The sequence below is a fragment of the Dipodomys spectabilis genome, unplaced genomic scaffold (assembly GCF_019054845.1).
Source record: "Dipodomys spectabilis isolate Male_0828 unplaced genomic scaffold, ASM1905484v1 ptg000008l, whole genome shotgun sequence".
NCBI lineage: Eukaryota > Metazoa > Chordata > Mammalia > Rodentia > Heteromyidae > Dipodomys > Dipodomys spectabilis.
This window is the reverse complement of record NW_024870685.1, coordinates 3,360,742-3,371,942: the sequence shown is the minus strand read 5'-3', so window position 1 is coordinate 3,371,942 and position 11,201 is coordinate 3,360,742. Positions and strand designations below refer to the sequence as shown.

The 11,201-nt window shown below is 34.2% G+C and overlaps 1 non-coding gene across 1 annotated transcript; it reads left to right on the top strand.

The window, feature by feature from the left end:
• Nucleotides 1-6,180: 6,180 nt before the first annotated feature.
• LOC122124963 lies at nt 6,181-6,287 on the top strand. Its single transcript, XR_006150704.1, has one exon. It is a non-coding gene; the product is annotated as a U6 spliceosomal RNA (small nuclear RNA).
• Nucleotides 6,288-11,201: the final 4,914 nt, after the last annotated feature.

The window sequence follows — 11,201 nt, the reverse complement described above, 5'->3', positions numbered from 1 at the left end:
AAGTTCAGTTTTGATTTCCTTTTTCAGTTTTTTAAAGTTTTCATCATAGAGGTCCTTCACTACTTTGGTTAAGTTAATTCCTAGGTATTTTATTTTTTGTGGGGCTATTACGAATGGAGTTGCTTTCCTAATTTCAGCCACACTTTTCTTATTGTTGGCATACAGAAAAGCCATTGATTTTTGAGGGTTAATTTAAACCCTGCTACCTTGCCAGAGTTTTGAATCGGCTTTAGTAATTTTGGATTGGGCTCTGTGCGATTCTTTAAATACAAGATCTTGTTATCTGCAAAGAGGGAGCGTTTTACTTCTTCTTTCCCTATTTGGATCCCTCTTACATTTGCATCTTATTGCTGTAGTTAGGGATTCCAATACTAGATTGAAGAGAAGTGGAGAGAGTGGGCATCCTTGTCTCATTCCTGAGTTAAGAGGAAATAGCTTTATTTTTTCACCGTTAACTATAATGCTGGCTATTGCTTTGTCATATACAGCCTTCATTGTATTGAGAAATGTTCCATGGATTCCTCATTTTTCCAGAACCATCATCATAAAGGGGTGTTGGATCTTGTTGAATGCTTTATCTGCACCTATTGAGAAAACCACGTGGTTCTTATCCTTGCTGCTGTTGATGTGCTGAAGTATATTAATTGATTTGCATATATTAAACCAGATTTGCATCCCTGAAATGTATCCTGTTTGATCATGGTGTATGATTTTTTGGATAAATTGTTGAAGTCGATTGACCAAAATTTTGTTGAAAAACTTTGCATCAATCTTAATCAAAGAAATGGGTTTATAGTTCTCTTTCCTTGATGAGTCCCGTCCTGGTTTTGGGATGTGTGTTATGATGGCCTCATAGAATGAGTTCAGTAGTGAACTTTCTTTTTCAGTTTCATTGAAGATTTGGAGGAGTATTGGTGTGATGTCTGCTTTGAAGGCCTTGTAGAATTCCTCTGTAAAACAATTTGGTCCTTGGCTTTTCTTAGATGGGAGGTCTCTTACTGTTGTTTCTATTTGAATGCTTGATATAGGCCTTTTAAGATAGTTTGACTCATCTTGGCTTTGTTTCATCATGTCAGTATTTGCTAGGATAAGGTCCTTTTCTTTCAAGTTCTCAAACTTATTAGTATGAAAGTTTTAGAAGCATTCCCTTATAATGTTCTGAATCTTTATTGATTCTGTGATGATGTTTCCATTCTCATCTGTGAGTTTATTTGGGTACGTTCTCTTCTTTTTCTGATAAGATTTGCTAAGGGTCTCTCAATTTTGTTAATTTTTTCGAAGAATCAACTCTTTGGATTCTTGAATCTTTCTATTATTTTTTTACATTTCAATTCATTTAATTCTGATTAAATTTTAATTATTTATTTCCATTTTCTGGATCGTGTTTATCTTGCTGCTCTTTTTCAAGGAGGCTCATTAAATTGGTTTCAGATCTCTCCAATTTGTTGATGTAGGAACTCAGAGCTAGAAACTTGCCTCTGAATACTGCGTTTGCTGTCTCCCAGAGGAGCTAGTAATTGATGTGTTCATTTTTGTTGAATATCGTGAACATTTGAATTTCCTTTCTAATCTCTTCCATGACCTACTCATGATTCAGCAGTGTGTTGTTCAGGATCCATGTGTTACATGACTTTCTTTGGTGGCTTTTGGTGTTGAATTATAATTTTATTCCCTTGTGGTCTGATAGAATGCAAGGTATAACTTCAATGTTTCTGAATTTGGACAAGTTTGCTTTGTGGCTTAAAATGTGGTCTATTTTGGAAAATGTTCCATGTGTCTTCTGAGAAAAACGTGTATTCTGATGCTGCTGGGTGAAATATTTGATAGATGTCTGTTAAATCTAGTTGATCTATGCAGTTGTTTATATCTGCGGTTTCTCTGTTGAGTTCTTGAGAAGTTCATCTATGTAGTGGGGAAAGTTGTGTGTTAAAGCCCCCAACGATTAATGTCTTTGGATCTATGTGGGATTTGAGGGAAAGTAGTGTTTCTTGGATAAATTTGGGTGCTCCGTTGTTTGGCAAATAGATATTCAGAATGGTAATATCTTCCTGAAAGAGTGATCCCTTAATTAGTATGCACCATCCTTTTCACTAATTTTAATTAAAAGTCTATTTTATCTGATATTAGGATTGCAACTCCTTCCTGTTTATGGGGGCCGTTTGCTTGGTAGATTTTGTTCCAGTCTTTAAAATTGAAAATGTGTTTGTTTTTGTGGGCAAGATGTGACTCCTGAAGGCAGCAGATAGAAGGATCTTGCTTTTTAATCCAAGTAGACTGACTTTGTCGCTTAATTGGAGAGTTAAATCCGTTAATGTTGAGAGATAGAACTGAGAGGTATTTGAGAGTTCCTGCCATTTTATCCAACTTCTTCGGGCTGCGGCAACTGTGTTCTTCCTATGGTTCTTGGATTCTCAGTTTGGGTGCTGTTTCTTGGCCTTTATTGTGGTCTTGTTGGTTTTCTCTGTGGAGGATATCTTTAAGATTCTTTTGTAGGGTTGGTGTGGTGGAGATATATAGTTTCAATTTTTCTTTGCCATGGAAGTGTTTTATTTGACCTCCGATTATTAAGGAGAGTATAGCTGGGTAAAGTATTCCTGGTTGTTGTTTGTCTTTAGGGCATTGCTTACATCATTCTAGTCTCTTCTTGCTTTGATTGTCTCTGCTGAGAAATCTGAGGTGATTCTAATTGGTTTCCCTTTATAGGTGATTGATCTTTTCTTCATGACAACTTTAAGGATCTTTTCCTTGGTCTGAATTGATCCTGTGCATATAATGTGACAATGGGAAATCCTGTTCTGGTCTGGTCTATTGAGAGTTCTAAAAGCTTCTTGTATCTGAATAGGCCTATCTTTTTGCATGTTTGGGAAGTTCTCTGCTAGGATCCTGTTAAACAAATTTCCTAGACCATTGACTTCTGGTTCTACGTGCTCCTCTACAACAATTATCCTCAGATTAGACCTTCTAATGGTGTCTTCCAAGGGTTGAATGTTGAATAGATCTATCATATTTCTTAGATTTGTCTAGGATGGTTTTATGTCCTTTCTCTATAATATCTAGGATGTCTTCTATCCTCAGAATTCAATCTTCTTCATGGTCTATTCAACTATCCAGATTTTCTACTTTTTTTTCTTTTCCTTCTAGTTGGTCGGCTTTTATGACTTCAAATTCTTTGTTGGATCTTTGTTTTAGATCTTGTATGAAATTCTTTACTTCCTTAATTTGGTGTTCAATGTTTATTCTCAATTCACTTAGTTGATTGGTTATGATTTCCTTGGAATTCCATTCCTTCTGTTGGGATCCATTCAGCATTCCCTTTGTGGACTCCCTGACTTCTTTCAGCTCTCTGTTTATGGATTCCATGAATGCCTCTATTGATCTTTGTCTATGCTCATCTTGCTCTTGCAATTCCTGTATTACTCTTTGATTAGCTTCCTCAGGTTCATGCAATTACTGTAGTTCTCTTTGACTGATCTCAGCCTGCTCACACAATTCTTTTATTTCTCTTTGAGTGTTCTCAAGCTGCTCATGCAATTCCTTTATCTATCTTTGAGTAGCTTCCTCACACCCATGAGCTTCCTGTTTTGATCTTCGGTTTGCTTCCTCTCTCTCCCTATCATGCTCAAACAGAGTCCTTTGCAGTTTTTCAATCTTTTTATTTATCATGTTTACCATTATTGTTTGTAGAGCTTTTTGGGAGTTCTGCTCTGGATTATTCATTATCTGTTCTGTCCACTGATTATCATGAGTGGGAGTTGAGATACCCGGACGTGACATTTTTCTTGTGTTTTTCCGGGTTATTTTGCCCATTTGGGATGAAAGTAACAGCAGTTTGTGCTAGAAAACTATCTTAGGGCAAGCATCAGCAAAGTCTGTAGTTGCACAGTCAAAAGCATGCAGATATAATCTAGTTCAACAGATATATTTTTCAACATCAAACAACTATGCATTAATAGGCTACGAACAGCAAAGAAGAATTTGGCAAACCAGAAGTTATTAGTTTTAGCGAGAGATGTGGGTATAAATACGAATAGAGGGATGTGGAAAGGTAGAGGGAGAGCTAACTTAGTCTTAATCTAAAAGCAGGGAATAGGTTGGATAGAATGATAGTAGAGCCTGGGGAAAAAAGAAAGAGAAAAAAAAAGACAAGGAAAAATAGTAAAACAAAAATTAAAAACTTAAAAGTGAAACACTTAAAATTATGCAAATTAAAAACATAATATTCAGAGAAAGACGGGAATAGGATAAGAGAAAGGGAGGGATAGAAAGGAGATGTGAAAAATTAAAAAATAAAAATGCTTAAATTTTATACTGGTATATAGATGCAGTACTGCTATTTAGGAATTTAATTCTAACAGGTTTTGAATTCAGTAATGAATTTCTGGATTAAGTGTGTATACAATGGGGATAAGTTTTCCTTGTATGTTTTTAATATATATTTTTATTATAAATACTGTACAGAGGGGTTACAGTTACATAAGTAAGGTAAAGAGTACATTTCTTATTGAGCATTGTTACCTCCTCCTTTGTTTTTAACCCTACCATCCCTTCCCTTCACACCACCCCACCTCCCCCCTTCACCCATCCTCTGGTAGAGTATCTTGTATATTTCATTGTTACAATGGGTCAACCAGTATCCTTTCCTTATATCTTAAATGAAGAAATGCTGGCTTGATTTATGCTGATTCTACTTTTGTAGACACATTTAAAATCACTGGCCAAGTCCAAGAGCACATAAATGAAATGCCATCATTATTTTGTCAGTTGGTATAATTGTGTTCTACACATTTATTGACAGGTTAAAAATTATTCTCAAACTTTAAAACATTAAAAATACTTTCTTTTTTTTCTTATTTTCTTGGCCAGGAAATCAGCAAGACCTCAGTCAGCATTTCTCATATAGGAATTTTCACATGGGTTAGTAAAATGTATATGTAGAGTCCAGTTTTCGGAGGACTCACACATCTGCCTAGGAATTCATGCTGGTTGTTGGGAAAAGAGCTCAAGTTAGGATGCCATTTAAAGCCTTATAACTTTACTCTTTACCAGGGTATTTTCCTGCTACTTCGGTGGTCGAGAGTGTCTACAAGAGTAAGCATTCCGTGAGGAGCAGGGAGACACCATATCACTTATACTTACTGAGGTTTCCAAGTGACTTGCTATCACTTGTACTGCATTTTGTAAATCAAATCTCTCTAAAACTACCAGTTTTAAGAGATAAGAGGATTGGTAAATGAACTATGAGAGACAAATACATCTTCAACATATATTGTTCCAAGTGTTCCGTTTAAGGCATATTCAACAACTGGGGGAAATTGTGTTGGCTGTAATTATGTGTCTTTCTCCATGTGTGCATGAATACATGTGTATATGTATGTGTGTGACTAGTAACATACATGTGTACATTATGGCTTATATCATCAAATAAAGTAAGGAATCTCTAAATTTTTAACAAAAACTGTATAGTTAAAGTCTTAACTCTTCACTCTGCTTCTTTACACAAAGACTTTGCAACTTCTCATTAATAAAGTTTCCATATACTTTAAAATGTACATACTTAGTACTTAATGTCTACTACCATAAATCTTAAATACTTTATCAAAAAGTTTTATACCTGCCAAACAGTCCTATTTTTGGCATATATAAGCAAAATCCCAAAATTAAGCATATTTAAAACATTAAAACTGTTTTTTGGGGGGAGGGTCCGTTTGTGGTGCATGAACTCTGGGCCTGGGCACTGTCCCTCAGCTCTTCAGCTCAAGGATAGCACTCTACCACTTGAGCCAAAGCGTCACTTACCGCTTTTTTCTTTTTGCTTATGTGGTGCTGAGGAATAGATCCCAGAGCCTCATGCATGCAAGGCAAGCACTCTACCACTGAGCCACCTTCCCAGCCCTAAAACATTAAAACTTTAACAAACCTAAACACTTGCTGCAATGTTCATTTTGACAGGTGCCTTGTATAGAATAATTGAATTCCTCCTCCTACACATCTCTTGAACTACAAATATCTGGAATTATTTTGTTTTTGGCATGTCTATCTTGATTTTATTCTTAAATGTGTGCTTATGTAAGAATTACATGATTCTAAAATTTCACAACAATTCTTTTGAACTTATTTTTGTTAAATTGTCTAGTTTCATAAAATCAATACAAATTATACTTTATATATAAAAAATGTTCTTTGCTCAATTTAGCATCACATGCACTAACATTGGAACGATACAGAGAAGATTAGCATGCCCCCTGTGCAAGGATGACATGAAAATTCGTGGAGCATTCCATATTTTTACAACAACAGATGCTGAAAGGTATGTGGCCACAAGGGAACCGTACTGCATTCTTGGTGGGAGTGTAAACTTGTTCAACTACTTTGGAAAGCAGTATGTAGGTTCCTCAAAAGACTCCACATAAAACTCCTCTATGACCCATTAATCCCACTTTTGGGAATCTACCCAAATGATCATAAACAAGACCATACTAAAACTACCAGCACAACTATGGTTATTGCAACATTATTTACGATAGCTAGTATATGGAACCAACCCAGATGCCCTCACAAGATGAATGGATCAAGAAAATGTGGTATATATACACAATGGAATTCTATGCCTCCATCATAAAGAATGACATCGCCCAATTTGTTAGGAAATGGAAACTCTTGGAAAAAATTTTATTGAGTGAAGTAACCCAAGTCCAAAGAATCATAGGTCCCATGATTTCCCTTATTTTCAATAACAAATGTATGTCTGGGATAAGCAGAAAAGTTGAAAAGCTATGTACATAGAACCAGATAAGATGATATTAAAGAAATTGAACCCCAAGATAGTGACACAAGTGGTTTTTTCTTTCTTGCTATTGTTTTTAACGTAGTTATAATGAGCGATGGCATTTTTTTTGTTTCTTTGTATGTTTCTCCCCACGCTATAACCCCTGTTTTCTCTGTATTTGAAGTTGGTGCACATACATCTTGAATGTATCCTTCTCTAATTTGGGGAGGGGAAGGGAAAAATTGCTCAAATAAGGATACAGGTTGACCCATTGTAACAATGAGATGCACAAGACACTATGTTGAAAAATGAACTTTACAATTTAGGTGGAGGAAGGAAGGGGGAGGGGAGTGTACTTGTGGAGGTGGAAGGGAAGAGATGGTAGGGGAAATATAAAGGAGGAGGTAAGAATTCTTGTTAGGAAATGTACTAGTTTCCTTGTTCATGTAAATGTGACTCCTCTGCACAGTATTATTACAATAAAAAACATATAAAAATGTTCTGAGATGGAAGAGTTTATTTCCTCTATTTTACCCATATAATATCGCTAACAAAGAAATTAATGCAGAACACTGATATGAAGGTAATTTGAATAAATGTATGTGAGTGTGAGTGCCGCAGCATTCAAGCAAACACGCATGTACCTGCTAACACACGTCATACATGTATATCATCATGCTCAGAGTTTAAAATCAGGGCTTCAAGGTCTTGCTAGGCCTTTCCTATCTAGATTGGTGATCTACTATGTAAGCTACATCTCAATTCCTGGCTCTTTGCTAGTTCATTAAACATTTTGAAAAATAATTTCATGAAGTTTTTTTTTTTGGCCCTGATTGGCTCCCAAGTGTAATCCACAGATCTCAGTCTCCTGAGCAAATATTCAGAGTAGATAGGATTATAAGTGTGACCAGCCAGCACAATGTTTTTAGAATAATTTTAAAAATAAAAGAAAATTTACTTTATGGGAGCCTGTTGTATCATCTCCTTATTTGAAAGCCTTTTGGAGTGATTATATGTCAATTTAATTCGTTAGGGGATTGTGAAAAGATAGTAAGTGATGATATTTAAAAATTCTGGTACGTTTTAAAAAAGAAACTGGAACTGTGGGACAGAAGAAATTTGGCTGTCTTCGGACCTCAATTTGTAAGCTCAGCTCTGTGCATGATACCCCAATGTCACCACCACAGTCTGTGTTGAAGACAAAATGTGATAGAAAACAATAACTATTTGTAATATTTGCTACGCTATTATTTCTTGGGCAATATAAATATTGAATTGAGAGTGTAAGAGAATGGAGAGATTTTATAAACCTTTTTGGTATTGCTGAAAGACTTTTGGAAACTTTGACTCATTTTCTTCCTCACTGTGTGTGTCTTTGGGCCATGCACTTACTGTCTTTAACTATAATTTTTCCCAACATTACAATGGTAATAACATTAGCATTATAACGAATGTTATCTTAAGAATTAAGAGCATAAAACTTGTGAAACACTTAACGTAAACCTATGAATGAGCTTTGAGTTTAGCCAGCATTCTTTTTTAAATACCAACTAGAATGTGATAAGTAGTACAGAAACCATTACATGTAGTGTGAGCAACCAGAAGTAATATCTATTGACCATGCTTTGCTTCCAAGGAAGCCAGTGGATAACTTATGCTGTAAATCAAACTGGTTATCTTATCTTGTGATAATATAAAAATAACAGGGACAGAACGATGAAGGAATGTTGTAGACTGAGGTGAAATCCATATGAAAATGTGCAAAACTGATAAAACATAAAAGTATCTGAGCAGTATATTGTGTTTTGTATCATTTAAGTTACATCGCAAAGATAAGGAAGACCTAGAAGAATAAATTGTCTTTTTAATATTCTATCGTAGGTCCTTAGAAGGATGAACACTTTCCTCATTTTTGTAGAGGCATCATCAGATGAGGGGAACTATATTTTTTGTTTGCTTCCTTCCATTTATTCTTCAGTTTGAAATCTGAATTAAATGAGACTGAAAGAAATCAAGTTAAATTATTCATGCAGGAAAGAACAAAGTAAAATAAATAAAATATATATAGCCTTGTAAAAGGTCTAACTAAATTGAGTTATAGAGTCTCAAGCGTCAACAGAAAAATGATTTAAGCAATATCATGTTATTAAAAATTTAAAAATGTTAGGAGCAGCTTATTTTTTCCTTTCTACTACCTTGAATTAATTATTGATTTTTCTATAGAGAGATTAAAGATGAGATTAACAAGAAACTTGATTAAAAATGGACAAAAGTTCTGAATAGACATGTTTTCCAAAAAGCCCTGAAAATCGCCTGTGGATTTACAAATTTGTATTTAATACAACGTCTATGTTGGCTTAATGCTTTGTGAGCAGAAGTCATTAGAGAAATGCAATTCAAAATTACTATGATACTACTTCTTAACTATTATAACTCATAAAAATAGCCAAAGAACCAGGTGTGGTGGTAAAGGCTGCTAATTCCAAGTGATTGGAGGTTGGAGTAAAAGGATTTGGGTCTAAGGCCAGTCTTGGGTACTGCACACAGTAAAAACATGTCCTTTAAAAAAACTAAAAAGGTAAAAATGTTGGCTGGTGACACTGTGGAGAAAAGGAAATTTTCTACACTCTTGGTCAAAATACAGGTTAGTGTTCTCGTTGTAGAAAGTTGTATGCAGTTTCCTAAAGAAATCCAAAGTTGAAATATTGTCTGACCCACCAATCGTGTGATTATTTGTCTGTGGGTAACTCATAAATATATCTGTAGTTCATTGTTATTCACATTATTCACCACAACAGCCAAGATATAAATCGAAGCAGTGTTCAACTACAAACTAATAAAGCAACTGTGGTACATGCACAAATATCCTTTTCTGGTGATCCCAAAGTAATTTTTTTATTATTTTCCTGTTTCCATGTGATTAAGCTCCAAATCAGAAATCCAGATATATGATTTAATTTAACCAAAACTATTTATTGAGTATAAGGACCTTCTACTCTCTACATTCTTCACAATAAAATCACCAAATACAATGAGTCTGAAATAGTTTCTTTTTGACCTATGTTAATATTCTTTACAATGTGAGTGAAATGTTTAAAAAGTAGTATTTGTTTTAGCTTAAGTGCTCTGAAGAGACAATAAATGATATTATCAAAGCTTAAAAATGATTTGATTTAAAATTTTGAATTCAGGAAATTGTTTTAACCAGTCTGGTTACTGGAGACTTCACTACAAACTCATGAGAAAATTTATATTGATAAAGGAAAAATCTGGGGTGAGATATTTATGAATAAAAATCATGTCATTCTGAATATGTAGAGCTGCATATAAAACATAGAAAATTTAGCTTTTAAATACCTGAATATGCTAGTACATTTAATTGCAGGGTAAGTACATGTTCTGAAAGGAGTTAAAATTGCACTTATTTTGAAATGTAAACCTAAGTATTTATTTGAATAAAAGACAATGTTTAAAATATCACTCATTCAAGAAACAAGATATACAGTTAGTTGTTTCTCATGTCAATTATGTTCTCTAAACTTACTACAAATACTAGATTAGTAAACCTAATTCATTGCTTTGTATGGAAATATCAATTCCGTTTCTTAAAACTCATAAGAATAACTTTTTCTCAAACAATTGCTAAGTCACTGTTTTATATTTTTTGTCAAAGAATCTTATTCGATAAATTTTTATTCATTAAGTTAAATAATTGGCAAACAATATAAATTATGCATGGACAAATTTTATCTAGCACGAGTTTTTTTTTTTCAAAAGTCAGATCATGGCTATCTTAAAGAACACTAGAAGGCAGTGTGTTCTTTATTAATATTTAGTTATTTTGTTAATAGCTAGTAATTGTCAGAAGTGACAATTCCATAATATATTTAATGTATTGGATTTTACTCCCTCTATTTCCTTGTCATTACTCCTTCCTCCAAAGATCTTCTGTTTTTCACATAAAATTACATCTTTATAGATGCGCATATAAACTAATTTGGAAGATTGAAGCTAAACTGCAAGATAATTCAAGATGTACAGAGAATTAATAGGATGAATAAAAACCTGAATATTTTTTGTTAACTTTTGAATTGAGTTATCATTATTATTATGGTTAGGATCCCAGACAGAATTAGAATTAGGATTAGAGAAATAGAAAATTTAGGTTCATCAGAGGATGATCCATTGCAACAATGATACTCATAAGACACTATGTTGAAAATGAAGATTACACCATGGGGAGGGAGGGGTAAGTGAAGTGGGGAGGGATGTGATAGTGGGAGAACAAGAAAGAAGTGGGTAACAATGCTCAACAAGAAACGTACTCCTTACCTTACACGTGTAACTAATCCTTCTTTAAAGCGTCTTTTCAACAAAATAAAAATTTTAAAAAATAATGAACAATAAAACCTGACTGGAAATAGAAAAACACTTA